At 50.7% G+C, this 26,907-nt stretch overlaps 19 non-coding genes across 19 annotated transcripts; all 19 read right to left on the reverse strand.

Annotated features, from left to right (window-relative positions):
- Positions 1–661: 661 nt before the first annotated feature.
- trnap-cgg (transfer RNA proline (anticodon CGG)) lies at positions 662–733 on the reverse strand. Its single transcript has one exon. It is a non-coding gene; the product is annotated as a tRNA-Pro (tRNA).
- Positions 734–2,980: 2,247 nt separating this feature from the next.
- trnap-cgg (transfer RNA proline (anticodon CGG)) lies at positions 2,981–3,052 on the reverse strand. Its single transcript has one exon. It is a non-coding gene; the product is annotated as a tRNA-Pro (tRNA).
- Positions 3,053–4,121: 1,069 nt separating this feature from the next.
- Positions 4,122–4,193, reverse strand: trnap-ugg (transfer RNA proline (anticodon UGG)). Its single transcript has one exon. It is a non-coding gene; the product is annotated as a tRNA-Pro (tRNA).
- Positions 4,194–5,265: 1,072 nt separating this feature from the next.
- trnap-ugg (transfer RNA proline (anticodon UGG)) lies at positions 5,266–5,337 on the reverse strand. Its single transcript has one exon. It is a non-coding gene; the product is annotated as a tRNA-Pro (tRNA).
- A 1,069-nt stretch (positions 5,338–6,406) lies between these two features.
- On the reverse strand, positions 6,407–6,478 carry trnap-cgg (transfer RNA proline (anticodon CGG)). The gene has a single exon. It is a non-coding gene; the product is annotated as a tRNA-Pro (tRNA).
- Positions 6,479–7,547: 1,069 nt separating this feature from the next.
- trnap-cgg (transfer RNA proline (anticodon CGG)) lies at positions 7,548–7,619 on the reverse strand. The gene has a single exon. It is a non-coding gene; the product is annotated as a tRNA-Pro (tRNA).
- A 1,066-nt stretch (positions 7,620–8,685) lies between these two features.
- trnap-ugg (transfer RNA proline (anticodon UGG)) lies at positions 8,686–8,757 on the reverse strand. The gene has a single exon. It is a non-coding gene; the product is annotated as a tRNA-Pro (tRNA).
- A 1,682-nt stretch (positions 8,758–10,439) lies between these two features.
- On the reverse strand, positions 10,440–10,511 carry trnap-cgg (transfer RNA proline (anticodon CGG)). Its single transcript has one exon. It is a non-coding gene; the product is annotated as a tRNA-Pro (tRNA).
- A 2,243-nt stretch (positions 10,512–12,754) lies between these two features.
- Positions 12,755–12,826, reverse strand: trnap-cgg (transfer RNA proline (anticodon CGG)). Its single transcript has one exon. It is a non-coding gene; the product is annotated as a tRNA-Pro (tRNA).
- Positions 12,827–13,895: 1,069 nt separating this feature from the next.
- Positions 13,896–13,967, reverse strand: trnap-ugg (transfer RNA proline (anticodon UGG)). The gene has a single exon. It is a non-coding gene; the product is annotated as a tRNA-Pro (tRNA).
- A 1,676-nt stretch (positions 13,968–15,643) lies between these two features.
- trnap-cgg (transfer RNA proline (anticodon CGG)) lies at positions 15,644–15,715 on the reverse strand. The gene has a single exon. It is a non-coding gene; the product is annotated as a tRNA-Pro (tRNA).
- Positions 15,716–17,961: 2,246 nt separating this feature from the next.
- trnap-cgg (transfer RNA proline (anticodon CGG)) lies at positions 17,962–18,033 on the reverse strand. Its single transcript has one exon. It is a non-coding gene; the product is annotated as a tRNA-Pro (tRNA).
- Positions 18,034–19,108: 1,075 nt separating this feature from the next.
- On the reverse strand, positions 19,109–19,180 carry trnap-cgg (transfer RNA proline (anticodon CGG)). Its single transcript has one exon. It is a non-coding gene; the product is annotated as a tRNA-Pro (tRNA).
- Positions 19,181–20,249: 1,069 nt separating this feature from the next.
- Positions 20,250–20,321, reverse strand: trnap-cgg (transfer RNA proline (anticodon CGG)). The gene has a single exon. It is a non-coding gene; the product is annotated as a tRNA-Pro (tRNA).
- Positions 20,322–21,402: 1,081 nt separating this feature from the next.
- Positions 21,403–21,474, reverse strand: trnap-cgg (transfer RNA proline (anticodon CGG)). The gene has a single exon. It is a non-coding gene; the product is annotated as a tRNA-Pro (tRNA).
- A 1,081-nt stretch (positions 21,475–22,555) lies between these two features.
- trnap-cgg (transfer RNA proline (anticodon CGG)) lies at positions 22,556–22,627 on the reverse strand. The gene has a single exon. It is a non-coding gene; the product is annotated as a tRNA-Pro (tRNA).
- A 1,063-nt stretch (positions 22,628–23,690) lies between these two features.
- trnap-cgg (transfer RNA proline (anticodon CGG)) lies at positions 23,691–23,762 on the reverse strand. The gene has a single exon. It is a non-coding gene; the product is annotated as a tRNA-Pro (tRNA).
- A 1,072-nt stretch (positions 23,763–24,834) lies between these two features.
- trnap-cgg (transfer RNA proline (anticodon CGG)) lies at positions 24,835–24,906 on the reverse strand. The gene has a single exon. It is a non-coding gene; the product is annotated as a tRNA-Pro (tRNA).
- A 1,081-nt stretch (positions 24,907–25,987) lies between these two features.
- trnap-cgg (transfer RNA proline (anticodon CGG)) lies at positions 25,988–26,059 on the reverse strand. The gene has a single exon. It is a non-coding gene; the product is annotated as a tRNA-Pro (tRNA).
- Between the last annotated feature and the right edge of the window lie 848 nt (positions 26,060–26,907).

Genomic DNA, 26,907 nt, shown 5'->3' on the forward strand with positions numbered 1-26,907 from the left:
CATCGAGAGAACAAACGAACACTTCGGTGACTGCAAAGTGGGGCCAAGTGGGCTCGTCCTGGAGTTGAACCCAGGGCCTCTCACACCCTCAGCAAGAATCATACCCCTAGACCAACGAGCCAAGTTAACGGACAGTGTAGCAGTTTCTGCTGGGCAAGCGCGTTACTGATTGGGGCAGACCGGGAGACCTACGCTTACTGACTGATAGCATGGACTGTAGCGCTGACGAGTCTTTCCAGAACGGTAACCGTATCCCCAGTGAGACAGCACTGAGAGCATGGTTCAGCAGGCCTGCAAACAACTGAAAAGAATGCCTCTCCTTTGGTGCAGCTCAGGTGTACAGGTTCAACAAAGGTCTCCATAACAAGCCGGTAAACCACATTTCGTCCTCCTCCTCCTCAACAACACACTACATGTCCTCCTCCTCCTCCTCAACAACAACAACAACAACAACAACAACAACAACAACAACAACGACGAACTTGTAAAAACACATTTTCTTTAAAGAAAACAAAACACACAGATGGCAGTCTGACTTCCCATCACCTACACAGCCAACAGTATCTGAGGTTGAAAGACCTCCCTGGTGCAGAGGAGCCCAGAAGCCAAACATCGAGAGAGAACAAACGAACGCTTCAGAGAATGCAAAGCGGGGCCAAGCGGGCTCGTCCGGGAGTTGAACCCGGGACCTCTCGCACCCGAAGCGAGAATCATACCCCTAGACCAACGAGCCAAGTTAACGGACGGTGTCGCAGTTTCTGCTGGGCAAGCACGTAACTGCTTGGGGCAGACCGGGAGACCTACGCTCACTGACTGATAGCATGGACTGTAGCGCTGAAGTGTCTTTCCAGAACGGTAACCGTATCCCCAGTGAGACAGCACTGAGAGCATGGTTCAGCAGGCCCGCAAACAACTGAAAAGAATGCCTCTCCTTTGGTGCAGCTCAGGAGTACACGTTCAGCAAAGGTCTCCATAACAAGCCGGCAAACCACATTTCGTGCTCCTCCTCCTCCTCAACAACAACAACGAACTTGTAAAATACACATTTTCCTTAAAGAAAACAAAACACACAGATGACAGTCTGATTTCCCATCAGCTATACAGGCAACAGTATCTGAGGTCGATAGCCCTCCCTTGTGCAGAGGAGCCCAGAAGCCAGCCTTCAAGAGCAAATGAACGAACACTTCGGTGACTGCAAAGTGGGGCCAAGTGGACTCGTCCTGGAGTTGAACCCAGGGCCTCTCACACCCTCAGCAAGAATCATACCCCTAGACCAACGAGCCAAGTTAACGGACAGTGTCGCAGTTTCTGCTGGGCAAGCGCGTAACTGATTGGGGCAGACCGGGAGACCTACGCTTACTGACTGATAGCATGGACTGTAGCGCTGACGAGTCTTTCCAGAACGGTAACCGTATCCCCAGTGAGACAGCACTGAGAGCATGGTTCAGCAGGCCTGCAAACAACTGAAAAGAATGCCTCTCCTTTGGTGCAGCTCAGGTGTACAGGTTCAACAAAGGTCTCCATAACAAGCCGGTAAACCACATTTCGTCCTCCTCCTCCTCAACAACACACTACATGTCCTCCTCCTCCTCAACAACAACAACAACGAACTTGTAAAAACACATTTTCTTTAAAGAAAACAAAACACACAGATGGCAGTCTGACTTCCCATCACCTACACAGCCAACAGTATCTGAGGTTGAAAGACCTCCCTGGTGCAGAGGAGCCCAGAAGCCAAACATCGAGAGAACAAACGAACACTTCGGTGACTGCAAAGTGGGGCCAAGTGGGCTCGTCCTGGAGTTGAACCCAGGGCCTCTCACACCCTCAGCAAGAATCATACCCCTAGACCAACGAGCCAAGTTAACGGACAGTGTCGCAGTTTCTGCTGGGCAAGCGCGTAACTGATTGGGGCAGACCGGGAGACCTACGCTTACTGACTGATAGCATGGACTGTAGCGCTGACGAGTCTTTCCAGAACGGTAACCGTATCCCCAGTGAGACAGCACTGAGAGCATGGTTCAGCAGGCCTGCAAACAACTGAAAAGAATGCCTCTCCTTTGGTGCAGCTCAGGTGTACAGGTTCAACAAAGGTCTCCATAACAAGCCGGTAAACCACATTTCGTCCTCCTCCTCCTCAACAACACACTACATGTCCTCCTCCTCCTCAACAACAACAACAACGAACTTGTAAAAACACATTTTCTTTAAAGAAAACAAAACACACAGATGGCAGTCTGACTTCCCATCACCTACACAGCCAACAGTATCTGAGGTTGAAAGACCTCCCTGGTGCAGACGAGCCCAGAAGCCAAACATCGAGAGAACAAACGAACACTTCGGTGACTGCAAAGTGGGGCCAAGTGGGCTCGTCCTGGAGTTGAACCCAGGGCCTCTCACACCCTCAGCAAGAATCATACCCCTAGACCAACGAGCCAAGTTAACGGACAGTGTAGCAGTTTCTGCTGGGCAAGCGCGTTACTGATTGGGGCAGACCGGGAGACCTACGCTTACTGACTGATAGCATGGACTGTAGCGCTGACGAGTCTTTCCAGAACGGTAACCGTATCCCCAGTGAGACAGCACTGAGAGCATGGTTCAGCAGGCCTGCAAACAACTGAAAAGAATGCCTCTCCTTTGGTGCAGCTCAGGTGTACAGGTTCAACAAAGGTCTCCATAACAAGCCGGTAAACCACATTTCGTCCTCCTCCTCCTCAACAACACACTACATGTCCTCCTCCTCCTCCTCAACAACAACAACAACAACAACAACAACAACAACAACAACAACAACGACGAACTTGTAAAAACACATTTTCTTTAAAGAAAACAAAACACACAGATGGCAGTCTGACTTCCCATCACCTACACAGCCAACAGTATCTGAGGTTGAAAGACCTCCCTGGTGCAGAGGAGCCCAGAAGCCAAACATCGAGAGAGAACAAACGAACGCTTCAGAGAATGCAAAGCGGGGCCAAGCGGGCTCGTCCGGGAGTTGAACCCGGGACCTCTCGCACCCGAAGCGAGAATCATACCCCTAGACCAACGAGCCAAGTTAACGGACGGTGTCGCAGTTTCTGCTGGGCAAGCACGTAACTGCTTGGGGCAGACCGGGAGACCTACGCTCACTGACTGATAGCATGGACTGTAGCGCTGAAGTGTCTTTCCAGAACGGTAACCGTATCCCCAGTGAGACAGCACTGAGAGCATGGTTCAGCAGGCCCGCAAACAACTGAAAAGAATGCCTCTCCTTTGGTGCAGCTCAGGAGTACACGTTCAGCAAAGGTCTCCATAACAAGCCGGCAAACCACATTTCGTGCTCCTCCTCCTCCTCAACAACAACAACGAACTTGTAAAATACACATTTTCTTTAAAGAAAACAAAACACACAGATGACAGTCTGATTTCCCATCAGCTATACAGGCAACAGTATCTGAGGTCGATAGCTCTCCCTTGTGCAGAGGAGCCCAGAAGCCAGCCTTCAAGAGCAAATGAACGAACACTTCGGTGACTGCAAAGTGGGGCCAAGTGGGCTCGTCCTGGAGTTGAACCCAGGGCCTCTCACACCCTCAGCAAGAATCATACCCCTAGACCAACGAGCCAAGTTAACGGACAGTGTCGCAGTTTCTGCTGGGCAAGCGCGTAACTGATTGGGGCAGACCGGGAGACCTACGCTTACTGACTGATAGCATGGACTGTAGCGCTGACGAGTCTTTCCAGAACGGTAACCGTATCCCCAGTGAGACAGCACTGAAAACGTGGTTCAGCAGGCCTGCAAACAACTGAAAAGAATGCCTCTCCTTTGGTGCAGCTCAGGTGTACAGGTTCAACAAAGGTCTCCATAACAAGCCGGTAAACCACATTTCGTCCTCCTCCTCCTCAACAACACACTACATGTCCTCCACCTCCTCAACAACAACAACAACAAAAACAACAACGAACTTGTAAAAACACATTTTCTTTAAAGAAAACAAAACACACAGATGGCAGTCTGACTTCCCATCACCTACACAGCCAACAGTATCTGAGGTTGAAAGACCTCCCTGGTGCAGAGGAGCCCAGAAGCCATACATCGAGAGAGAACAAACGAACGCTTCAGAGAATGCAAAGCGGGGCCAAGCGGGCTCGTCCGGGAGTTGAACCCGGGACCTCTCGCACCCAAAGCGAGAATCATACCCCTAGACCAACGAGCCAAGTTAACGGACGGTGTCGCAGTTTCTGCTGGGCAAGCACGTAACTGCTTGGGGCAGACCGGGAGACCTACGCTCACTGACTGATAGCATGGACTGTAGCGCTGAAGTGTCTTTCCAGAACGGTAACCGTATCCCCAGTGAGACAGCACTGAGAGCATGGTTCAGCAGGCCCGCAAACAACTGAAAAGAATGCCTCTCCTTTGGTGCAGCTCAGGAGTACACGTTCAGCAAAGGTCTCCATAAAAAGCCGGCAAACCACATTTCGTGCTCCTCCTCCTCCTCCTCCTCAACAACAACAACGAACTTGTAAAATACACATTTTCTTTAAAGAAAACAAAACACACAGATGACAGTCTGATTTCCCATCAGCTATACAGGCAACAGTATCTGAGGTCGATAGCCCTCCCTTGTGCAGAGGAGCCCAGAAGCCAGCCTTCAAGAGCAAATGAACGAACACTTCGGTGACTGCAAAGTGGGGCCAAGTGGGCTCGTCCTGGAGTTGAACCCAGGGCCTCTCACACCCTCAGCAAGAATCATACCCCTAGACCAACGAGCCAAGTTAACGGACAGTGTCGCAGTTTCTGCTGGGCAAGCGCGTAACTGATTGGGGCAGACCGGGAGACCTACGCTTACTGACTGATAGCATGGACTGTAGCGCTGACGAGTCTTTCCAGAACGGTAACCGTATCCCCAGTGAGACAGCACTGAGAGCATGGTTCAGCAGGCCTGCAAACAACTGAAAAGAATGCCTCTCCTTTGGTGCAGCTCAGGTGTACAGGTTCAACAAAGGTCTCCATAACAAGCCGGTAAACCACATTTCGTCCTCCTCCTCCTCAACAACACACTACATGTCCTCCTCCTCCTCAACAACAACAACAACAACAACAACGAACTTGTAAAAACACATTTTCTTTAAAGAAAACAAAACACACAGATGGCAGTCTGACTTCCCATCACCTACACAGCCAACAGTATCTGAGGTTGAAAGACCTCCCTGGTACAGAGGAGCCCAGAAGCCAAACATCGAGAGAGAACAAACGAACGCTTCAGAGAATGCAAAGCGGGGCCAAGCGGGCTCGTCCGGGAGTTGAACCCGGGACCTCTCGCACCCAAAGCGAGAATCATACCCCTAGACCAACGAGCCAAGTTAACGGACGGTGTCGCAGTTTCTGCTGGGCAAGCACGTAACTGCTTGGGGCAGACCGGGAGACCTACGCTCACTGACTGATAGCATGGACTGTAGCGCTGAAGTGTCTTTCCAGAACGGTAACCGTATCCCCAGTGAGACAGCACTGAGAGCATGGTTCAGCAGGCCCGCAAACAACTGAAAAGAATGCCTCTCCTTTGGTGCAGCTCAGGAGTACACGTTCAGCAAAGGTCTCCATAACAAGCCGGCAAACCACATTTCGTGCTCCTCCTCCTCCTCAACAACAACAACGAACTTGTAAAATACACATTTTCTTTAAAGAAAACAAAACACACAGATGACAGTCTGATTTCCCATCAGCTATACAGGCAACAGTATCTGAGGTCGATAGCCCTCCCTTGTGCAGAGGAGCCCAGAAGCCAGCCTTCAAGAGCAAATGAACGAACACTTCGGTGACTGCAAAGTGGGGCCAAGTGGACTCGTCCTGGAGTTGAACCCAGGGCCTCTCACACCCTCAGCAAGAATCATACCCCTAGACCAACGAGCCAAGTTAACGGACAGTGTCGCAGTTTCTGCTGGGCAAGCGCGTAACTGATTGGGGCAGACCGGGAGACCTACGCTTACTGACTGATAGCATGGACTGTAGCGCTGACGAGTCTTTCCAGAACGGTAACCGTATCCCCAGTGAGACAGCACTGAGAGCATGGTTCAGCAGGCCTGCAAACAACTGAAAAGAATGCCTCTCCTTTGGTGCAGCTCAGGTGTACAGGTTCAACAAAGGTCTCCATAACAAGCCGGTAAACCACATTTCGTCCTCCTCCTCCTCAACAACACACTACATGTCCTCCTCCTCCTCAACAACAACAACAACAACAACAACGACGAACTTGTAAAAACACATTTTCTTTAAAGAAAACAAAACACACAGATGGCAGTCTGACTTCCCATCACCTACACAGCCAACAGTATCTGAGGTTGAAAGACCTCCCTGGTGCAGAGGAGCCCAGAAGCCAAACATCGAGAGAGAACAAACGAACGCTTCAGAGAATGCAAAGCGGGGCCAAGCGGGCTCGTCCGGGAGTTGAACCCGGGACCTCTCGCACCCGAAGCGAGAATCATACCCCTAAACCAACGAGCCAAGTTAACGGACGGTGTCGCAGTTTATGCTGGGCAAGCACGTAACTGCTTGGGGCAGACCGGGAGACCTACGCTCACTGACTGATAGCATGGACTGTAGCGCTGAAGTGTCTTTCCAGAACGGTAACCGTATCCCCAGTGAGACAGCACTGAGAGCATGGTTCAGCAGGCCCGCAAACAACTGAAAAGAATGCCTCTCCTTTGGTGCAGCTCAGGAGTACACGTTCAGCAAAGGTCTCCATAACAAGCCGGCAAACCACATTTCGTGCTCCTCCTCCTCCTCAACAACAACAACGAACTTGTAAAATACACATTTTCTTTAAAGAAAACAAAACACACAGATGACAGTCTGATTTCCCATCAGCTATACAGGCAACAGTATCTGAGGTTGATAGCTCTCCCTTGTGCAGAGGAGCCCAGAAGCCAGCCTTCAAGAGCAAATGAACGAACACTTCGGTGACTGCAAAGTGGGGCCAAGTGGGCTCGTCCTGGAGTTGAACCCAGGGCCTCTCACACCCTCAGCAAGAATCATACCCCTAGACCAACGAGCCAAGTTAACGGATAGTGTCGCAGTTTCTGCTGGGCAAGCGCGTAACTGATTGGGGCAGACCGGGAGACCTACGCTTACTGACTGATAGCATGGACTGTAGCGCTGACGAGTCTTTCCAGAACGGTAACCGTATCCCCAGTGAGACAGCACTGAGAGCATGGTTCAGCAGGCCTGCAAACAACTGAAAAGAATGCCTCTCCTTTGGTGCAGCTCAGGTGTACAGGTTCAACAAAGGTCTCCATAACAAGCCGGTAAACCACATTTCGTCCTCCTCCTCCTCAACAACACACTACATGTCCTCCTCCTCCTCAACAACAACAACAACAACAACAACGACGAACTTGTAAAAACACATTTTCTTTAAAGAAAACAAAACACACAGATGGCAGTCTGACTTCCCATCACCTACACAGCCAACAGTATCTGAGGTTGAAAGACCTCCCTGGTGCAGAGGAGCCCAGAAGCCAAACATCGAGAGAGAACAAACGAACGCTTCAGAGAATGCAAAGCGGGGCCAAGCGGGCTCGTCCGGGAGTTGAACCCGGGACCTCTCGCACCCGAAGCGAGAATCATACCCCTAGACCAACGAGCCAAGTTAACGGACGGTGTCGCAGTTTATGCTGGGCAAGCACGTAACTGCTTGGGGCAGACCGGGAGACCTACGCTCACTGACTGATAGCATGGACTGTAGCGCTGAAGTGTCTTTCCAGAACGGTAACCGTATCCCCAGTGAGACAGCACTGAGAGCATGGTTCAGCAGGCCCGCAAACAACTGAAAAGAATGCCTCTCCTTTGGTGCAGCTCAGGAGTACACGTTCAGCAAAGGTCTCCATAACAAGCCGGCAAACCACATTTCGTGCTCCTCCTCCTCCTCAACAACAACAACGAACTTGTAAAATACACATTTTCTTTAAAGAAAACAAAACACACAGATGACAGTCTGATTTCCCATCAGCTATACAGGCAACAGTATCTGAGGTCGATAGCTCTCCCTTGTGCAGAGGAGCCCAGAAGCCAGCCTTCAAGAGCAAATGAACAAACACTTCGGTGACTGCAAAGTGGGGCCAAGTGGGCTCGTCCTGGAGTTGAACCCAGGGCCTCTCACACCCTCAGCAAGAATCATACCCCTAGACCAACGAGCCAAGTTAACGGACAGTGTCGCAGTTTCTGCTGGGCAAGCGCGTAACTGATTGGGGCAGACCGGGAGACCTACGCTTACTGACTGATAGCATGGACTGTAGCGCTGACGAGTCTTTCCAGAACGGTAACCGTATCCCCAGTGAGACAGCACTGAGAGCATGGTTCAGCAGGCCTGCAAACAACTGAAAAGAATGCCTCTCCTTTGGTGCAGCTCAGGTGTACAGGTTCAACAAAGGTCTCCATAACAAGCCGGTAAACCACATTTCGTCCTCCTCCTCCTCAACAACACACTACATGTCCTCCTCCTCCTCAACAACAACAACAACAACAACGACGAACTTGTAAAAACACATTTTCTTTAAAGAAAACAAAACACACAGATGGCAGTCTGACTTCCCATCACCTACACAGCCAACAGTATCTGAGGTTGAAAGACCTCCCTGGTGCAGATGAGCCCAGAAGCCAAACATCGAGAGAGAACAAACGAACGCTTCAGAGAATGCAAAGCGGGGCCAAGCGGGCTCGTCCGGGAGTTGAACCCGGGACCTCTCGCACCCAAAGCGAGAATCATACCCCTAGACCAACGAGCCAAGTTAACGGACGGTGTCGCAGTTTCTGCTGGGCAAGCACGTAACTGCTTGGGGCAGACCGGGAGACCTACGCTCACTGACTGATAGCATGGACTGTAGCGCTGAAGTGTCTTTCCAGAACGGTAACCGTATCCCCAGTGAGACAGCACTGAGAGCATGGTTCAGCAGGCCCGCAAACAACTGAAAAGAATGCCTCTCCTTTGGTGCAGCTCAGGAGTACACGTTCAGCAAAGGTCTCCATAACAAGCCGGCAAACCACATTTCGTGCTCCTCCTCCTCCTCAACAACAACAACGAACTTGTAAAATACACATTTTCTTTAAAGAAAACAAAACACACAGATGACAGTCCGATTTCCCATCAGCTATACAGGCAACAGTATCTGAGGTCGATAGCCCTCCCTTGTGCAGAGGAGCCCAGAAGCCAGCCTTCAAGAGCAAATGAACGAACACTTCGGTGACTGCAAAGTGGGGCCAAGTGGGCTCGTCCTGGAGTTGAACCCAGGGCCTCTCACACCCTCAGCAAGAATCATACCCCTAGACCAATGAGCCAAGTTAACGGACAGTGTTACAGTTTCTGCTGGGCAAGCGCGTAACTGATTGGGGCAGACCGGGAGACCTACGCTTACTGACTGATAGCATGGACTGTAGCGCTGACGAGTCTTTCCAGAACGGTAACCGTATCCCCAGTGAGACAGCACTGAGAGCATGGTTCAGCAGGCCTGCAAACAACTGAAAAGAATGCCTCTCCTTTGGTGCAGCTCAGGTGTACAGGTTCAACAAAGGTCTCCATAACAAGCCGGTAAACCACATTTCGTCCTCCTCCTCCTCAACAACACACTACATGTCCTCCTCCTCCTCAACAACAACAACAACAACAACAACAACGAACTTGTAAAAACACATTTTCTTTAAAGAAAACAAAACACACAGATGGCAGTCTGACTTCCCATCACCTACACAGCCAACAGTATCTGAGGTTGAAAGACCTCCCTGGTGCAGAGGAGCCCAGAAGCCAAACATCGAGAGAACAAACGAACACTTCGGTGACTGCAAAGTGGGGCCAAGTGGGCTCGTCCTGGAGTTGAACCCAGGGCCTCTCACACCCTCAGCAAGAATCATACCCCTAGACCAACGAGCCAAGTTAACAGACAATGTCGCAGTTTCTGCTGGGCAAGCGCGTAACTGATTGGGGCAGACCGGGAGACCTACGCTTACTGACTGATAGCATGGACTGTAGCGCTGACGAGTCTTTCCAGAACGGTAACCGTATCCCCAGTGAGACAGCACTGAGAGCATGGTTCAGCAGGCCTGCAAACAACTGAAAAGAATGCCTCTCCTTTGGTGCAGCTCAGGTGTACAGGTTCAACAAAGGTCTCCATAACAAGCCGGTAAACCACATTTCGTCCTCCTCCTCCTCAACAACACACTACATGTCCTCCTCCTCCTCAACAACAACAACAACAACAACAACAACAACAACAACAACAACAACAACGACGAACTTGTAAAAACACATTTTCTTTAAAGAAAACAAAACACACAGATGGCAGTCTGACTTCCCATCACCTACACAGCCAACAGTATCTGAGGTTGAAAGACCTCCCTGGTGCAGAGGAGCCCAGAAGCCAAACATCGAGAGAGAACAAACGAACACTTCAGAGAATGCAAAGCGGGGCCAAGCGGGCTCGTCCGGGAGTTGAACCCAGGGCCTCTCGCAACCGAAGCGAGAATCATACCCCTAGACCAACGAGCCAAGTTAACGGACGGTGTCGCAGTTTATGCTGGGCAAGCACGTAACTGCTTGGGGCAGACCGGGAGACCTACGCTCACTGACTGATAGCATGGACTGTAGCGCTGAAGTGTCTTTCCAGAACGGTAACCGTATCCCCAGTGAGACAGCACTGAGAGCATGGTTCAGCAGGCCCGCAAACAACTGAAAAGAATGCCTCTCCTTTGGTGCAGCTCAGGAGTACACGTTCAGCAAAGGTCTCCATAACAAGCCGGCAAACCACATTTCGTGCTCCTCCTCCTCCTCAACAACAACAACGAACTTGTAAAATACACATTTTCTTTAAAGAAAACAAAACACACAGATGACAGTCTGATTTCCCATCAGCTATACAGGCAACAGTATCTGAGGTCGATAGCTCTCCCTTGTGCAGAGGAGCCCAGAAGCCAGCCTTCAAGAGCAAATGAATGAACACTTCGGTGACTGCAAAGTGGGGCCAAGTGGGCTCGTCCTGGAGTTGAACCCAGGGCCTCTCAAACCCTCAGCAAGAATCATACCCCTAGACCAACGAGCCAAGTTAACGGACAGTGTCGCAGTTTCTGCTGGGCAAGCGCGTAACTGATTGGGGCAGACCGGGAGACCTACGCTTACTGACTGATAGCATGGACTGTAGCGCTGACGAGTCTTTCCAGAACGGTAACCGTATCCCCAGTGAGACAGCACTGAGAGCATGGTTCAGCAGGCCTGCAAACAACTGAAAAGAATGCCTCTCCTTTGGTGCAGCTCAGGTGTACAGGTTCAACAAAGGTCTCCATAACAAGCCGGTAAACCACATTTCGTGCTCCTCCTCCTCCTCAACAACAACAACGAACTTGTAAAATACACATTTTCTTTAAAGAAAACAAAACACACAGATGACAGTCTGATTTCCCATCAGCTATACAGGCAACAGTATCTGAGGTCGATAGCCCTCCCTTGTGCAGAGGAGCCCAGAAGCCAGCCTTCAAGAGCAAATGAACGAACACTTCGGTGACTGCAAAGTGGGGCCAAGTGGGCTCGTCCTGGAGTTGAACCCAGGGCCTCTCACACCCTCAGCAAGAATCATACCCCTAGACCAATGAGCCAAGTTAACGGACAGTGTCGCAGTTTCTGCTGGGCAAGCGCGTAACTTATTGGGGCAGACCGGGAGACCTACGCTTACTGACTGATAGCATGGACTGTAGCGCTGACGAGTCTTTCCAGAACGGTAACCGTATCCCCAGTGAGACAGCACTGAGAGCATGGTTCAGCAGGCCTGCAAACAACTGAAAAGAATGCCTCTCCTTTGGTGCAGCTCAGGTGTACAGGTTCAACAAAGGTCTCCATAACAAGCCGGTAAACCACATTTCGTCCTCCTCCTCCTCAACAACACACTACATGTCCTCCTCCTCCTCAACAACAACAACAACAACAACAACAACAACAACGAACTTGTAAAAACACATTTTCTTTAAAGAAAACAAAACACACAGATGGCAGTCTGACTTCCCATCACCTACACAGCCAACAGTATCTGAGGTCGATAGCCCTCCCTTGTGCAGAATAGCCCAGAAGCCAGCCTTCAAGAGCAAATGAACGAACACTTCGGTGACTGCAAAGTGGGGCCAAGTGGGCTCGTCCTGGAGTTGAACCCAGGGCCTCTCACACCCTCAGCAAGAATCATACCCCTAGACCAACGAGCCAAGTTAATGGACAGTGTCGCAGTTTCTGCTGGGCAAGCGCGTAACTGATTGGGGCAGACCGGGAGACCTACGCTTACTGACTGATAGCATGGACTGTAGCGCTGACGAGTCTTTCCAGAACGGTAACCGTATCCCCAGTGAGACAGCACTGAGAGCATGGTTCAGCAGGCCTGCAAACAACTGAAAAGAATGCCTCTCCTTTGGTGCAGCTCAGGTGTACAGGTTCAACAAAGGTCTCCATAACAAGCCGGTAAACCACATTTCGTCCTCCTCCTCCTCAACCACACACTACATGTCCTCCTCCTCCTCCTCAACAACAACAACAACAACAACAACAACAACAACAACAACAACAACAACGACGAACTTGTAAAAACACATTTTCTTTAAAGAAAACAAAACACACAGATGGCAGTCTGACTTCCCATCACCTACACAGCCAACAGTATCTGAGGTTGAAAGACCTCCCTGGTGCAGAGGAGCCCAGAAGCCAAACATCGAGAGAGAACAAACGAACGCTTCAGAGAATGCAAAGCGGGGCCAAGCGGGCTCGTCCGGGAGTTGAACCCGGGACCTCTCGCACCCGAAGCGAGAATCATACCCCTAGACCAACGAGCCAAGTTAACGGACGGTGTCGCAGTTTCTGCTGGGCAAGCACGTAACTGCTTGGGGCAGACCGGGAGACCTACGCTCACTGACTGATAGCATGGACTGTAGCGCTGAAGTGTCTTTCCAGAACGGTAACCGTATCCCCAGTGAGACAGCACTGAGAGCATGGTTCAGCAGGCCCGCAAACAACTGAAAAGAATGCCTCTCCTTTGGTGCAGCTCAGGAGTACACGTTCAGCAAAGGTCTCCATAACAAGCCGGCAAACCACATTTCGTGCTCCTCCTCCTCCTCAACAACAACAACGAACTTGTAAAATACACATTTTCTTTAAAGAAAACAAAACACACAGATGACAGTCTGATTTCCCATCAGCTATACAGGCAACAGTATCTGAGGTCGATAGCTCTCCCTTGTGCAGAGGAGCCCAGAAGCCAGCCTTCAAGAGCAAATGAACGAACACTTCGGTGACTGCAAAGTGGGGCCAAGTGGGCTCGTCCTGGAGTTGAACCCAGGGCCTCTCACACCCTCAGCAAGAATCATACCCCTAGACCAACGAGCCAAGTTAACGGACAGTGTCGCAGTTTCTGCTGGGCAAGCGCGTAACTGATTGGGGCAGACCGGGAGACCTACGCTTACTGACTGATAGCATGGACTGTAGCGCTGACGAGTCTTTCCAGAACGGTAACCGTATCCCCAGTGAGACAGCACTGAAAACGTGGTTCAGCAGGCCTGCAAACAACTGAAAAGAATGCCTCTCCTTTGGTGCAGCTCAGGTGTACAGGTTCAACAAAGGTCTCCATAACAAGCCGGTAAACCACATTTCGTCCTCCTCCTCCTCAACAACACACTACATGTCCTCCACCTCCTCAACAACAACAACAACAAAAACAACAACGAACTTGTAAAAACACATTTTCTTTAAAGAAAACAAAACACACAGATGGCAGTCTGACTTCCCATCACCTACACAGCCAACAGTATCTGAGGTTGAAAGACCTCCCTGGTGCAGAGGAGCCCAGAAGCCATACATCGAGAGAGAACAAACGAACGCTTCAGAGAATGCAAAGCGGGGCCAAGCGGGCTCGTCCGGGAGTTGAACCCGGGACCTCTCGCACCCAAAGCGAGAATCATACCCCTAGACCAACGAGCCAAGTTAACGGACGGTGTCGCAGTTTCTGCTGGGCAAGCACGTAACTGCTTGGGGCAGACCGGGAGACCTACGCTCACTGACTGATAGCATGGACTGTAGCGCTGAAGTGTCTTTCCAGAACGGTAACCGTATCCCCAGTGAGACAGCACTGAGAGCATGGTTCAGCAGGCCCGCAAACAACTGAAAAGAATGCCTCTCCTTTGGTGCAGCTCAGGAGTACACGTTCAGCAAAGGTCTCCATAACAAGCCGGCAAGCCACATTTCGTGCTCCTCCTCCTCCTCAACAACAACAACGAACTTGTAAAATACACATTTTCTTTAAAGAAAACAAAACACACAGATGACAGTCTGATTTCCCATCAGCTATACAGGCAACAGTATCTAAGGTCGATAGCTCTCCCTTGTGCAGAGGAGCCCAGAAGCCAGCCTTCAAGAGCAAATGAACGAACACTTCGGTGACTGCAAAGTGGGGCCAAGTGGGCTCGTCCTGGAGTTGAACCCAGGGCCTCTCACACCCTCAGCAAGAATCATACCCCTAGACCAACGAGCCAAGTTAACGGACAGTGTCGCAGTTTCTGCTGGGCAAGCGCGTAACTGATTGGGGCAGACCGGGAGACCTACGCTTACTGACTGATAGCATGGACTGTAGCGCTGACGAGTCTTTCCAGAACGGTAACCGTATCCCCAGTGAGACAACACTGAGAGCATGGTTCAGCAGGCCTGCAAACAACTGAAAAGAATGCCTCTCCTTTGGTGCAGCTCAGGTGTACAGGTTCAACAAAGGTCTCCATAACAAGCCGGTAAACCACATTTCGTCCTCCTCCTCCTCAACAACACACTACATGTCATCCTCCTCCTCAACAACAACAACAACAACAACAACAACGAACTTGTAAAAACACATTTTCTTTAAAGAAAACAAAACACACAGATGGCAGTCTGACTTCCCATCACCTACACAGCCAACAGTATCTGAGGTTGAAAGACCTCCCTGGTGCAGAGGAGCCCAGAAGCCAAACATCGAGAGAACAAACGAACACTTCGGTGACTGCAAAGTGGGGCCAAGTGGGCTCGTCCTGGAGTTGAACCCAGGGCCTCTCACACCCTCAGCAAGAATCATACCCCTAGACCAACGAGCCAAGTTAACAGACAATGTCGCAGTTTCTGCTGGGCAAGCGCGTAACTGATTGGGGCAGACCGGGAGACCTACGCTTACTGACTGATAGCATGGACTGTAGCGCTGACGAGTCTTTCCAGAACGGTAACCGTATCCCCAGTGAGACAGCACTGAGAGCATGGTTCAGCAGGCCTGCAAACAACTGAAAAGAATGCCTCTCCTTTGGTGCAGCTCAGGTGTACAGGTTCAACAAAGGTCTCCATAACAAGCCGGTAAACCACATTTCGTCCTCCTCCTCCTCAACAACACACTACATGTCCTCCTCCTCCTCAACAACAACAACAACAACAACAACAACAACAACAACAACAACGACGAACTTGTAAAAACACATTTTCTTTAAAGAAAACAAAACACACAGATGGCAGTCTGACTTCCCATCACCTACACAGCCAACAGTATCTGAGGTTGAAAGACCTCCCTGGTGCAGAGGAGCCCAGAAGCCAAACATCGAGAGAGAACAAACGAACGCTTCAGAGAATGCAAAGCGGGGCCAAGCGGGCTCGTCCGGGAGTTGAACCCAGGGCCTCTCGCAACCGAAGCGAGAATCATACCCCTAGACCAACGAGCCAAGTTAACGGACGGTGTCGCAGTTTATGCTGGGCAAGCACGTAACTGCTTGGGGCAGACCGGGAGACCTACGCTCACTGACTGATAGCATGGACTGTAGCGCTGAAGTGTCTTTCCAGAACGGTAACCGTATCCCCAGTGAGACAGCACTGAGAGCATGGTTCAGCAGGCCCGCAAACAACTGAAAAGAATGCCTCTCCTTTGGTGCAGCTCAGGAGTACACGTTCAGCAAAGGTCTCCATAACAAGCCGGCAAACCACATTTCGTGCTCCTCCTCCTCCTCAACAACAACAACGAACTTGTAAAATACACATTTTCTTTAAAGAAAACAAAACACACAGATGACAGTCTGATTTCCCATCAGCTATACAGGCAACAGTATCTGAGGTCGATAGCTCTCCCTTGTGCAGAGGAGCCCAGAAGCCAGCCTTCAAGAGCAAATGAACGAACACTTCGGTGACTGCAAAGTGGGGCCAAGTGGGCTCGTCCTGGAGTTGAACCCAGGGCCTCTCAAACCCTCAGCAAGAATCATACCCCTAGACCAACGAGCCAAGTTAACGGACAGTGTCGCAGTTTCTGCTGGGCAAGCGCGTAACTGATTGGGGCAGACCGGGAGACCTACGCTTACTGACTGATAGCATGGACTGTAGCGCTGACGAGTCTTTCCAGAACGGTAACCGTATCCCCAGTGAGACAGCACTGAGAGCATGGTTCAGCAGGCCTGCAAACAACTGAAAAGAATGCCTCTCCTTTGGTGCAGCTCAGGTGTACAGGTTCAACAAAGGTCTCCATAACAAGCCGGTAAACCACATTTCGTGCTCCTCCTCCTCCTCAACAACAACAACGAACTTGTAAAATACACATTTTCTTTAAAGAAAACAAAACACACAGATGACAGTCTGATTTCCCATCAGCTATACAGGCAACAGTATCTGAGGTCGATAGCCCTCCCTTGTGCAGAGGAGCCCAGAAGCCAGCCTTCAAGAGCAAATGAACGAACACTTCGGTGACTGCAAAGTGGGGCCAAGTGGGCTCGTCCTGGAGTTGAACCCAGGGCCTCTCACACCCTCAGCAAGAATCATACCCCTAGACCAATGAGCCAAGTTAACGGACAGTGTCGCAGTTTCTGCTGGGCAAGCGCGTAACTTATTGGGGCAGACCGGGAGACCTACGCTTACTGACTGATAGCATGGACTGTAGCGCTGACGAGTCCTTCCAGAACGGTAACCGTATCCCCAGTGAGACAGCACTGAGAGCATGGTTCAGCAGGCCTGCAAACAACTGAAAAGAATGCCTCTCCTTTGGTGCAGCTCAGGTGTACAGGTTCAACAAAGGTCTCCATAACAAGCCGGTAAACCACATTTCGTCCTCCTCCTCCTCAACAACACACTACATGTCCTCCTCCTCCTCAACAACAACAACAACAACAACAACAACAACGAACTTGTAAAAACACATTTTCTTTAAAGAAAACAAAACACACAGATGGCAGTCTGACTTCCCATCACCTACACAGCCAACAGTATCTGAGGTCGATAGCCCTCCCTTGTGCAGAGGAGCCCAGAAGTCAGCCTTCAAGAGCAAATGAACGAACACTTCGGTGACTGCAAAGTGGGGCCAAGTGGGCTCGTCCTGGAGTTGAACCCAGGGCCTCTCACACCCTCAGCAAGAATCATACCCCTAGACCAACGAGCCAAGTTAATGGACAGTGTCGCAGTTTCTGCTGGGCAAGCGCGTAACTGATTGGGGCAGACCGGGAGACCTACGCTTACTGACTGATAGCATGGACTGTAGCGCTGACGAGTCTTTCCAGAACGGTAACCGTATCCCCAGTGAGACAGCACTGAGAGCATGGTTCAGCAGGCCTGCAAACAACTGAAAAGAATGCCTCTCCTTTGGTGCAGCTCAGGTGTACAGGTTCAACAAAGGTCTCCATAACAAGCCGGTAAACCACATTTCGTCCTCCTCCTCCTCAACCACACACTACATGTCCTCCTCCTCCTCCTCAACAACAACAACAACAACAACAACAACAACAACAACAACAACAACAACAACAACGACGAACTTGTAAAAACACATTTTCTTTAAAGAAAACAAAACACACAGATGGCAGTCTGACTTCCCATCACCTACACAGCCAACAGTATCTGAGGTTGAAAGACCTCCCTGGTGCAGAGGAGCCCAGAAGCCAAACATCAAGAGAGAACAAACGAACGCTTCAGAGAATGCAAAGCGGGGCCAAGCGGGCTCGTCCGGGAGTTGAACCCGGGACCTCTCGCACCCGAAGCGAGAATCATACCCCTAGACCAACGAGCCAAGTTAACGGACAGTGTCGCAGTTTCTGCTGGGCAAGCACGTAACTGCTTGGGGCAGACCGGGAGACCTACGCTCACTGACTGATAGCATGGACTGTAGCGCTGAAGTGTCTTTCCAGAACGGTAACCGTATCCCCAGTGAGACAGCACTGAGAGCATGGTTCAGCAGGCCCGCAAACAACTGAAAAGAATGCCTCTCCTTTGGTGCAGCTCAGGAGTACACGTTCAGCAAAGGTCTCCATAACAAGCCGGCAAACCACATTTCGTGCTCCTCCTCCTCCTCAACAACAACAACGAACTTGTAAAATACACATTTTCTTTAAAGAAAACAAAACACACAGATGACAGTCTGATTTCCCATCAGCTATACAGGCAACAGTATCTGAGGTCGATAGCCCTCCCTTGTGCAGAGGAGCCCAGAAGCCAGCCTTCAAGAGCAAATGAACGAACACTTCAGTGACTGCAAAGTGGGGCCAAGTGGGCTCGTCCTGGAGTTGAACCCAGGGCCTCTCACACCCTCAGCAAGAATCATACCCCTAGACCAACGAGCCAAGTTAACGGACAGTGTCGCAGTTTCTGCTGGGCAAGCGCGTAACTGATTGGGGCAGACCGGGAGACCTACGCTTACTGACTGATAGCATGGACTGTAGCGCTGACGAGTCTTTCCAGAACGGTAACCGTATCCCCAGTGAGACAGCACTGAGAGCATGGTTCAGCAGGCCTGCAAACAACTGAAAAGAATGCCTCTCCTTTGGTGCAGCTCAGGTGTACAGGTTCAACAAAGGTCTCCATAACAAGCCGGTAAACCACATTTCGTCCTCCTCCTCCTCAACAACACACTACATGTCCTCCACCTCCTCAACAACAACAACAACAACAACAAAAACAACAACGAACTTGTAAAAACACATTTTCTTTAAAGAAAACAAAACACACAGATGGCAGTCTGACTTCCCATCACCTACACAGCCAACAGTATCTGAGGTTGAAAGACCTCCCTGGTGCAGAGGAGCCCAGAAGCCAAACATCAAGAGAGAACAAACGAACGCTTCAGAGAATGCAAAGCGGGGCCAAGCAGGCTCGTCCGGGAGTTGAACCCGGGACCTCTCGCACCCGAAGCGAGAATCATACCCCTAGACCAACGAGCCAAGTTAACGGACAGTGTCGCAGTTTCTGCTGGGCAAGCACGTAACTGCTTGGGGCAGACCGGGAGACCTACGCTCACTGACTGATAGCATGGACTGTAGCGCTGAAGTGTCTTTCCAGAACGGTAACCGTATCCCCAGTGAGACAGCACTGAGAGCATGGTTCAGCAGGCCCGCAAACAACTGAAAAGAATGCCTCTCCTTTGGTGCAGCTCAGGAGTACACGTTCAGCAAAGGTCTCCATAACAAGCCGGCAAACCACATTTCGTGCTCCTCCTCCTCCTCAACAACAACAACGAACTTGTAAAATACACATTTTCTTTAAAGAAAACAAAACACACAGATGACAGTCTGATTTCCCATCAGCTATACAGGCAACAGTATCTGAGGTCGATAGCTCTCCCTTGTGCAGAGGAGCCCAGAAGCCAGCCTTCAAGAGCAAATGAACGAACACTTCGGTGACTGCAAAGTGGGGCCAAGTGGGCTCGTCCTGGAGTTGAACCCAGGGCCTCTCACACCCTCAGCAAGAATCATACCCCTAGACCAACGAGCCAAGTTAACGGACAGTGTCGCAGTTTCTGCTGGGCAAGCGCGTAACTGATTGGGGCAGACCGGGAGACCTACGCTTACTGACTGATAGCATGGACTGTAGCGCTGACGAGTCTTTCCAGAACGGTAACCGTATCCCCAGTGAGACAGCACTGAGAGCATGGTTCAGCAGGCCTGCAAACAACTGAAAAGAATGCCTCTCCTTTGGTGCAGCTCAGGTGTACAGGTTCAACAAAGGTCTCCATAACAAGCCGGTAAACCACATTTCGTCCTCCTCCTCCTCAACAACACACTACATGTCCTCCTCAACAACAACAACAACAACAACAACAACAACGACGAACTTGTAAAAACACATTTTCTTTAAAGAAAACAAAACACACAGATGGCAGTCTGACTTCCCATCACCTACACAGCCAACAGTATCTGAGGTTGAAAGACCTCCCTGGTGCAGAGGAGCCCAGAAGCCAAACATCGAGAGAGAACAAACGAACGCTTCAGAGAATGCAAAGCGGGGCCAAGCGGGCTCGTCCGGGAGTTGAACCCGGGACCTCTCGCACCCGAAGCGAGAATCATACCCCTAGACCAACGAGCCAAGTTAACGGACGGTGTCGCAGTTTCTGCTGGGCAAGCACGTAACTGCTTGGGGCAGACCGGGAGACCTACGCTCACTGACTGATAGCATGGACTGTAGCGCTGAAGTGTCTTTCCAGAACGGTAACCGTATCCCCAGTGAGACAGCACTGAGAGCATGGTTCAGCAGGCCCGCAAACAACTGAAAAGAATGCCTCTCCTTTGGTGCAGCTCAGGAGTACACGTTCAGCAAAGGTCTCCATAACAAGCCGGCAAACCACATTTCGTGCTCCTCCTCCTCCTCAACAACAACAACGAACTTGTAAAATACACATTTTCTTTAAAGAAAACAAAACACACAGATGACAGTCTGATTTCCCATCAGCTATACAGGCAACAGTATCTGAGGTCGATAGCTCTCCCTTGTGCAGAGGAGCCCAGAAGCCAGCCTTCAAGAGCAAATGAACGAACACTTCGGTGACTGCAAAGTGGGGCCAAGTGGGCTCGTCCTGGAGTTGAACCCAGGGCCTCTCACACCCTCAGCAAGAATCATACCCCTAGACCAACGAGCCAAGTTAACGGACAGTGTCGCAGTTTCTGCTGGGCAAGCGCGTAACTGATTGGGGCAGACCGGGAGACCTACGCTTACTGACTGATAGCATGGACTGTAGCGCTGAAGTGTCTTTCCAGAACGGTAACCGTATCCCCAGTGAGACAGCACTGAGAGCATGGTTCAGCAGGCCTGCAAACAACTGAAAAGAATGCCTCTCCTTTGGTGCAGCTCAGGTGTACAGGTTCAACAAAGGTCTCCATAACAAGCCGGTAAACCACATTTCGTCCTCCTCCTCCTCAACAACACACTACATGTCCTCCTCCTCCTCAACAACAACAACAACAACAACAACAACAACAACAACGACGAACTTGTAAAAACACATTTTCTTTAAAGAAAACAAAACACACAGATGGCAGTCTGACTTCCAATCACCTACACAGCCAACAGTATCTGAGGTTGAAAGACCTCCCTGGTGCAGAGGAGCCCAGAAGCCAAACATCGAGATAGAACAAACGAACGCTTCAGAGAATGCAAAGCGGGGCCAAGCGGGCTCGTCCGGGAGTTGAACCCGGGACCTCTCGCACCCGAAGCGAGAATCATACCCCTAGACCAACGAGCCAAGTTAACGGACGGTGTCGCAGTTTATGCTGGGCAAGCACGTAACTGCTTGGGGCAGACCGGGAGACCTACGCTCACTGACTGATAGCATGGACTGTAGCGCTGAAGTGTCTTTCCAGAACGGTAACCGTATCCCCAGTGAGACAGCACTGAGAGCATGGTTCAGCAGGCCCGCAAACAACTGAAAAGAATGCCTCTCCTTTGGTGCAGCTCAGGAGTACACGTTCAGCAAAGGTCTCCATAACAAGCCGGCAAACCACATTTCGTGCTCCTCCTCCTCCTCAACAACAACAACGAACTTGTAAAATACACATTTTCTTTAAAGAAAACAAAACACACAGATGACAGTCTGATTTCCCATCAGCTATACAGGCAACAGTATCTGAGGTCGATAGCTCTCCCTTGTGCAGAGGAGCCCAGAAGCCAGCCTTCAAGAGCAAATGAACGAACACTTCGGTGACTGCAAAGTGGGGCCAAGTGGGCTCGTCCTGGAGTTGAACCCAGGGCCTCTCACACCCTCAGCAAGAATCATACCCCTAGACCAACGAGCCAAGTTAACGGACAGTGTCGCAGTTTCTGCTGGGCAAGCGCGTAACTGATTGGGGCAGACCGGGAGACCTACGCTTACTGACTGATAGCATGGACTGTAGCGCTGACAAGTCTTTCCAGAACGGTAACCGTATCCCCAGTGAGACAGCACTGAGAGCATGGTTCAGCAGGCCTGCAAACAACTGAAAAGAATGCCTCTCCTTTGGTGCAGCTCAGGTGTACAGGTTCAACAAAGGTCTCCATAACAAGCCGGTAAACCACATTTCGTCCTCCTCCTCCTCAACAACACACTACATGTCCTCCTCCTCCTCAACAACAACAACAACAACAACAACAACAACAACAACGACGAACTTGTAAAAACACATTTTCTTTAAAGAAAACAAAACACACAGATCGCAGTCTGACTTCCAATCACCTACACAGCCAACAGTATCTGAGGTTGAAAGACCTCCCTGGTGCAGAGGAGCCCAGAAGCCAAACATCGAGATAGAACAAACGAACGCTTCAGAGAATGCAAAGCGGGGCCAAGCGGGCTCGTCCGGGAGTTGAACCCGGGACCTCTCGCACCCGAAGCGAGAATCATACCCCTAGACCAACGAGCCAAGTTAACGGACGGTGTCGCAGTTTATGCTGGGCAAGCACGTAACTGCTTGGGGCAGACCGGGAGACCTACGCTCACTGACTGATAGCATGGACTGTAGCGCTGAAGTGTCTTTCCAGAACGGTAACCGTATCCCCAGTGAGACAGCACTGAGAGCATGGTTCAGCAGGCCCGCAAACAACTGAAAAGAATGCCTCTCCTTTGGTGCAGCTCAGGAGTACACGTTCAGCAAAGGTCTCCATAACAAGCCGGCAAACCACATTTCGTGCTCCTCCTCCTCCTCAACAACAACAACGAACTTGTAAAATACACATTTTCTTTAAAGAAAACAAAACACACAGATGACAGTCTGATTTCCCATCAGCTATACAGGCAACAGTATCTAAGGTCGATAGCTCTCCCTTGTGCAGAGGAGCCCAGAAGCCAGCCTTCAAGAGCAAATGAACGAACACTTCGGTGACTGCAAAGTGGGGCCAAGTGGGCTCGTCCTGGAGTTGAACCCAGGGCCTCTCACACCCTCAGCAAGAATCATACCCCTAGACCAACGAGCCAAGTTAACGGACAGTGTCGCAGTTTCTGCTGGGCAAGCGCGTAACTGATTGGGGCAGACCGGGAGACCTACGCTTACTGACTGATAGCATGGACTGTAGCGCTGACGAGTCTTTCCAGAACGGTAACCGTATCCCCAGTGAGACAGCACTGAGAGCATGGTTCAGCAGGCCTGCAAACAACTGAAAAGAATGCCTCTCCTTTGGTGCAGCTCAGGTGTACAGGTTCAACAAAGGTCTCCATAACAAGCCGGTAAACCACATTTCGTCCTCCTCCTCCTCAACAACACACTACATGTCCTCCTCCTCCTCAACAACAACAACAACAACAACGAACTTGTAAAAACACATTTTCTTTAAAGAAAACAAAACACACAGATGGCAGTCTGACTTCCCATCACCTACACAGCCAACAGTATCTGAGGTTGAAAGACCTCCCTGGTGCAGAGGAGCCCAGAAGCCAAACATCGAGAGAGAACAAACGAACGCTTCAGAGAATGCAAAGCGGGGCCAAGCGGGCTCGTCCGGGAGTTGAACCCGGGACCTCTCGCACCCGAAGCGAGAATCATACCCCTAGACCAACGAGCCAAGTTAACGGACGGTGTCACAGTTTATGCTGGGCAAGCACGTAACTGCTTGGGGCAGACCGGGAGACCTACGCTCACTGACTGATAGCATGGACTGTAGCGCTGAAGTGTCTTTCCAGAACGGTAACCGTATCCCCAGTGAGACAGCACTGAGAGCATGGTTCAGCAGGCCCGCAAACAACTGAAAAGAATGCCTCTCCTTTGGTGCAGCTCAGGAGTACACGTTCAGCAAAGGTCTTCATAACAAGCCGGCAAACCACATTTCGTGCTCCTCCTCCTCCTCAACAACAACAACGAACTTGTAAAATACACATTTTCTTTAAAGAAAACAAAACACACAGATGACAGTCTGATTTCCCATCAGCTATACAGGCAACAGTATCTGAGGTCGATAGCTCTCCCTTGTGCAGAGGAGCCCAGAAGCCAGCCTTCAAGAGCAAATGAACGAACACTTCGGTGACTGCAAAGTGGGGCCAAGTGGGCTCGTCCTGGAGTTGAACCCAGGGCCTCTCACACCCTCAGCAAGAATCATACCCCTAGACCAACGAGCCAAGTTAACGGACAGTGTCGCAGTTTCTGCTGGGCAAGCGCGTAACTGATTGGGGCAGACCGGGAGACCTACGCTTACTGACTGATAGCATGGACTGTAGCGCTGACGAGTCTTTCCAGAACGGTAACCGTATCCCCAGTGAGACAGCACTGAGAGCATGGTTCAGCAGGCCTGCAAACAACTGAAAAGAATGCCTCTCCTTTGGTGCAGCTCAGGTGTACAGGTTCAACAAAGGTCTCCATAACAAGCCGGTAAACCACATTTCGTCCTCCTCCTCCTCAACAACACACTACATGTCCTCCTCCTCCTCAACAACAACAACAACAACAACAACAACAACGAACTTGTAAAAACACATTTTCTTTAAAGAAAACAAAACACACAGATGGCAGTCAGACTTCCCATCACCTACACAGCCAACAGTATCTGAGGTTGAAAGACCTCCCTGGTGCAGAGGAGCCCAGAAGCCAAACATCGAGAGAGAACAAACGAACGCTTCAGAGAATGCAAAGCGGGGCCAAGCGGGCTCGTCCGGGAGTTGAACCCGGGACCTCTCGCACCCGAAGCGAGAATCATACCCCTAGACCAACGAGCCAAGTTAACGGACGGTGTCACAGTTTATGCTGGGCAAGCACGTAACTGCTTGGGGCAGACCGGGAGACCTACGCTCACTGACTGATAGCATGGACTGTAGCGCTGAAGTGTCTTTCCAGAACGGTAACCGTATCCCCAGTGAGACAGCACTGAGAGCATGGTTCAGCAGGCCCGCAAACAACTGAAAAGAATGCCTCTCCTTTGGTGCAGCTCAGGAGTACACGTTCAGCAAAGGTCTTCATAACAAGCCGGCAAACCACATTTCGTGCTCCTCCTCCTCCTCAACAACAACAACGAACTTGTAAAATACACATTTTCTTTAAAGAAAACAAAACACACAGATGACAGTCTGATTTCCCATCAGCTATACAGGCAACAGTATCTGAGGTCGATAGCCCTCCCTTGTGCAGAGGAGCCCAGAAGCCAGCCTTCAAGAGCAAATGAACGAACACTTCGGTGACTGCAAAGTGGGGCCAAGTGGGCTCGTCCTGGAGTTGAACCCAGGGCCTCTCACACCCTCAGCAAGAGTCATACCCCTAGACCAACGAGCCAAGTTAACGGACAGTGTCGCAGTTTCTGCTGGGCAAGCGCGTAACTGATTGGGGCAGACCGGGAGACCTACGCTTACTGACTGATAGCATGGACTGTAGCGCTGACGAGTCTTTCCAGAACGGTAACCGTATCCCCAGTGAGACAGCACTGAGAGCATGGTTCAGCAGGCCTGCAAACAACTGAAAAGAATGCCTCTCCTTTGGTGCAGCTCAGGTGTACAGGTTCAACAAAGGTCTCCATAACAAGCCGGTAAACCACATTTCGTCCTCCTCCTCCTCAACAACACACTACATGTCCTCCTCCTCCTCAACAACAACAACAACAACAACAACAACAACAACAACAACGAACTTGTAAAAACACATTTTCTTTAAAGAAAACAAAACACACAGATGGCAGTCTGACTTCCCATCACCTACACAGCCAACAGTATCTGAGGTTGAAAGACCTCCCTGGTGCAGAGGAGCCCAGAAGCCAAACATCGAGAGAGAACAAACGAACGCTTCAGAGAATGCAAAGCGGGGCCAAGCGGGCTCGTCCGGGAGTTGAACCCGGGACCTCTCGCACCCGAAGCGAGAATCATACCCCTAGACCAACGAGCCAAGTTAACGGACGGTGTCACAGTTTATGCTGGGCAAGCACATAACTGCTTGGGGCAGACCGGGAGACCTACGCTCACTGACTGATAGCATGGACTGTAGCGCTGAAGTGTCTTTCCAGAACGGTAACCGTATCCCCAGTGAGACAGCACTGAGAGCATGGTTCAGCAGGCCCGCAAACAACTGAAAAGAATGCCTCTCCTTTGGTGCAGCTCAGGAGTACACGTTCAGCAAAGGTCTTCATAACAAGCCGGCAAACCACATTTCGTGCTCCTCCTCCTCCTCAACAACAACAACGAACTTGTAAAATACACATTTTCTTTAAAGAAAACAAAACACACAGATGACAGTCTGATTTCCCATCAGCTATACAGGCAACAGTATCTGAGGTCGATAGCTCTCCCTTGTGCAGAGGAGCCCAGAAGTCAGCCTTCAAGAGCAAATGAACGAACACTTCGGTGACTGCAAAGTGGGGCCAAGTGGGCTCGTCCTGGAGTTGAACCCAGGGCCTCTCACACCCTCAGCAAGAATCATACCCCTAGACCAACGAGCCAAGTTAACGGACAGTGTCGCAGTTTCTGCTGGGCAAGCGCGTAACTGATTGGGGCAGACCGGGAGACCTACGCTTACTGACTGATAGCATGGACTGTAGCGCTGACGAGTCTTTCCAGAACGGTAACCGTATCCCCAGTGAGACAGCACTGAGAGCATGGTTCAGCAGGCCTGCAAACAACTGAAAAGAATGCCTCTCCTTTGGTGCAGCTCAGGTGTACAGGTTCAACAAAGGTCTCCATAACAAGCCGGTAAACCACATTTCGTCCTCCTCCTCCTCAACAACACACTACATGTCC

The sequence above is a fragment of the Amia ocellicauda genome, chromosome 2 (genome assembly GCF_036373705.1).
Source record: "Amia ocellicauda isolate fAmiCal2 chromosome 2, fAmiCal2.hap1, whole genome shotgun sequence".
NCBI classification, from domain to species: domain Eukaryota; kingdom Metazoa; phylum Chordata; class Actinopteri; order Amiiformes; family Amiidae; genus Amia; species Amia ocellicauda.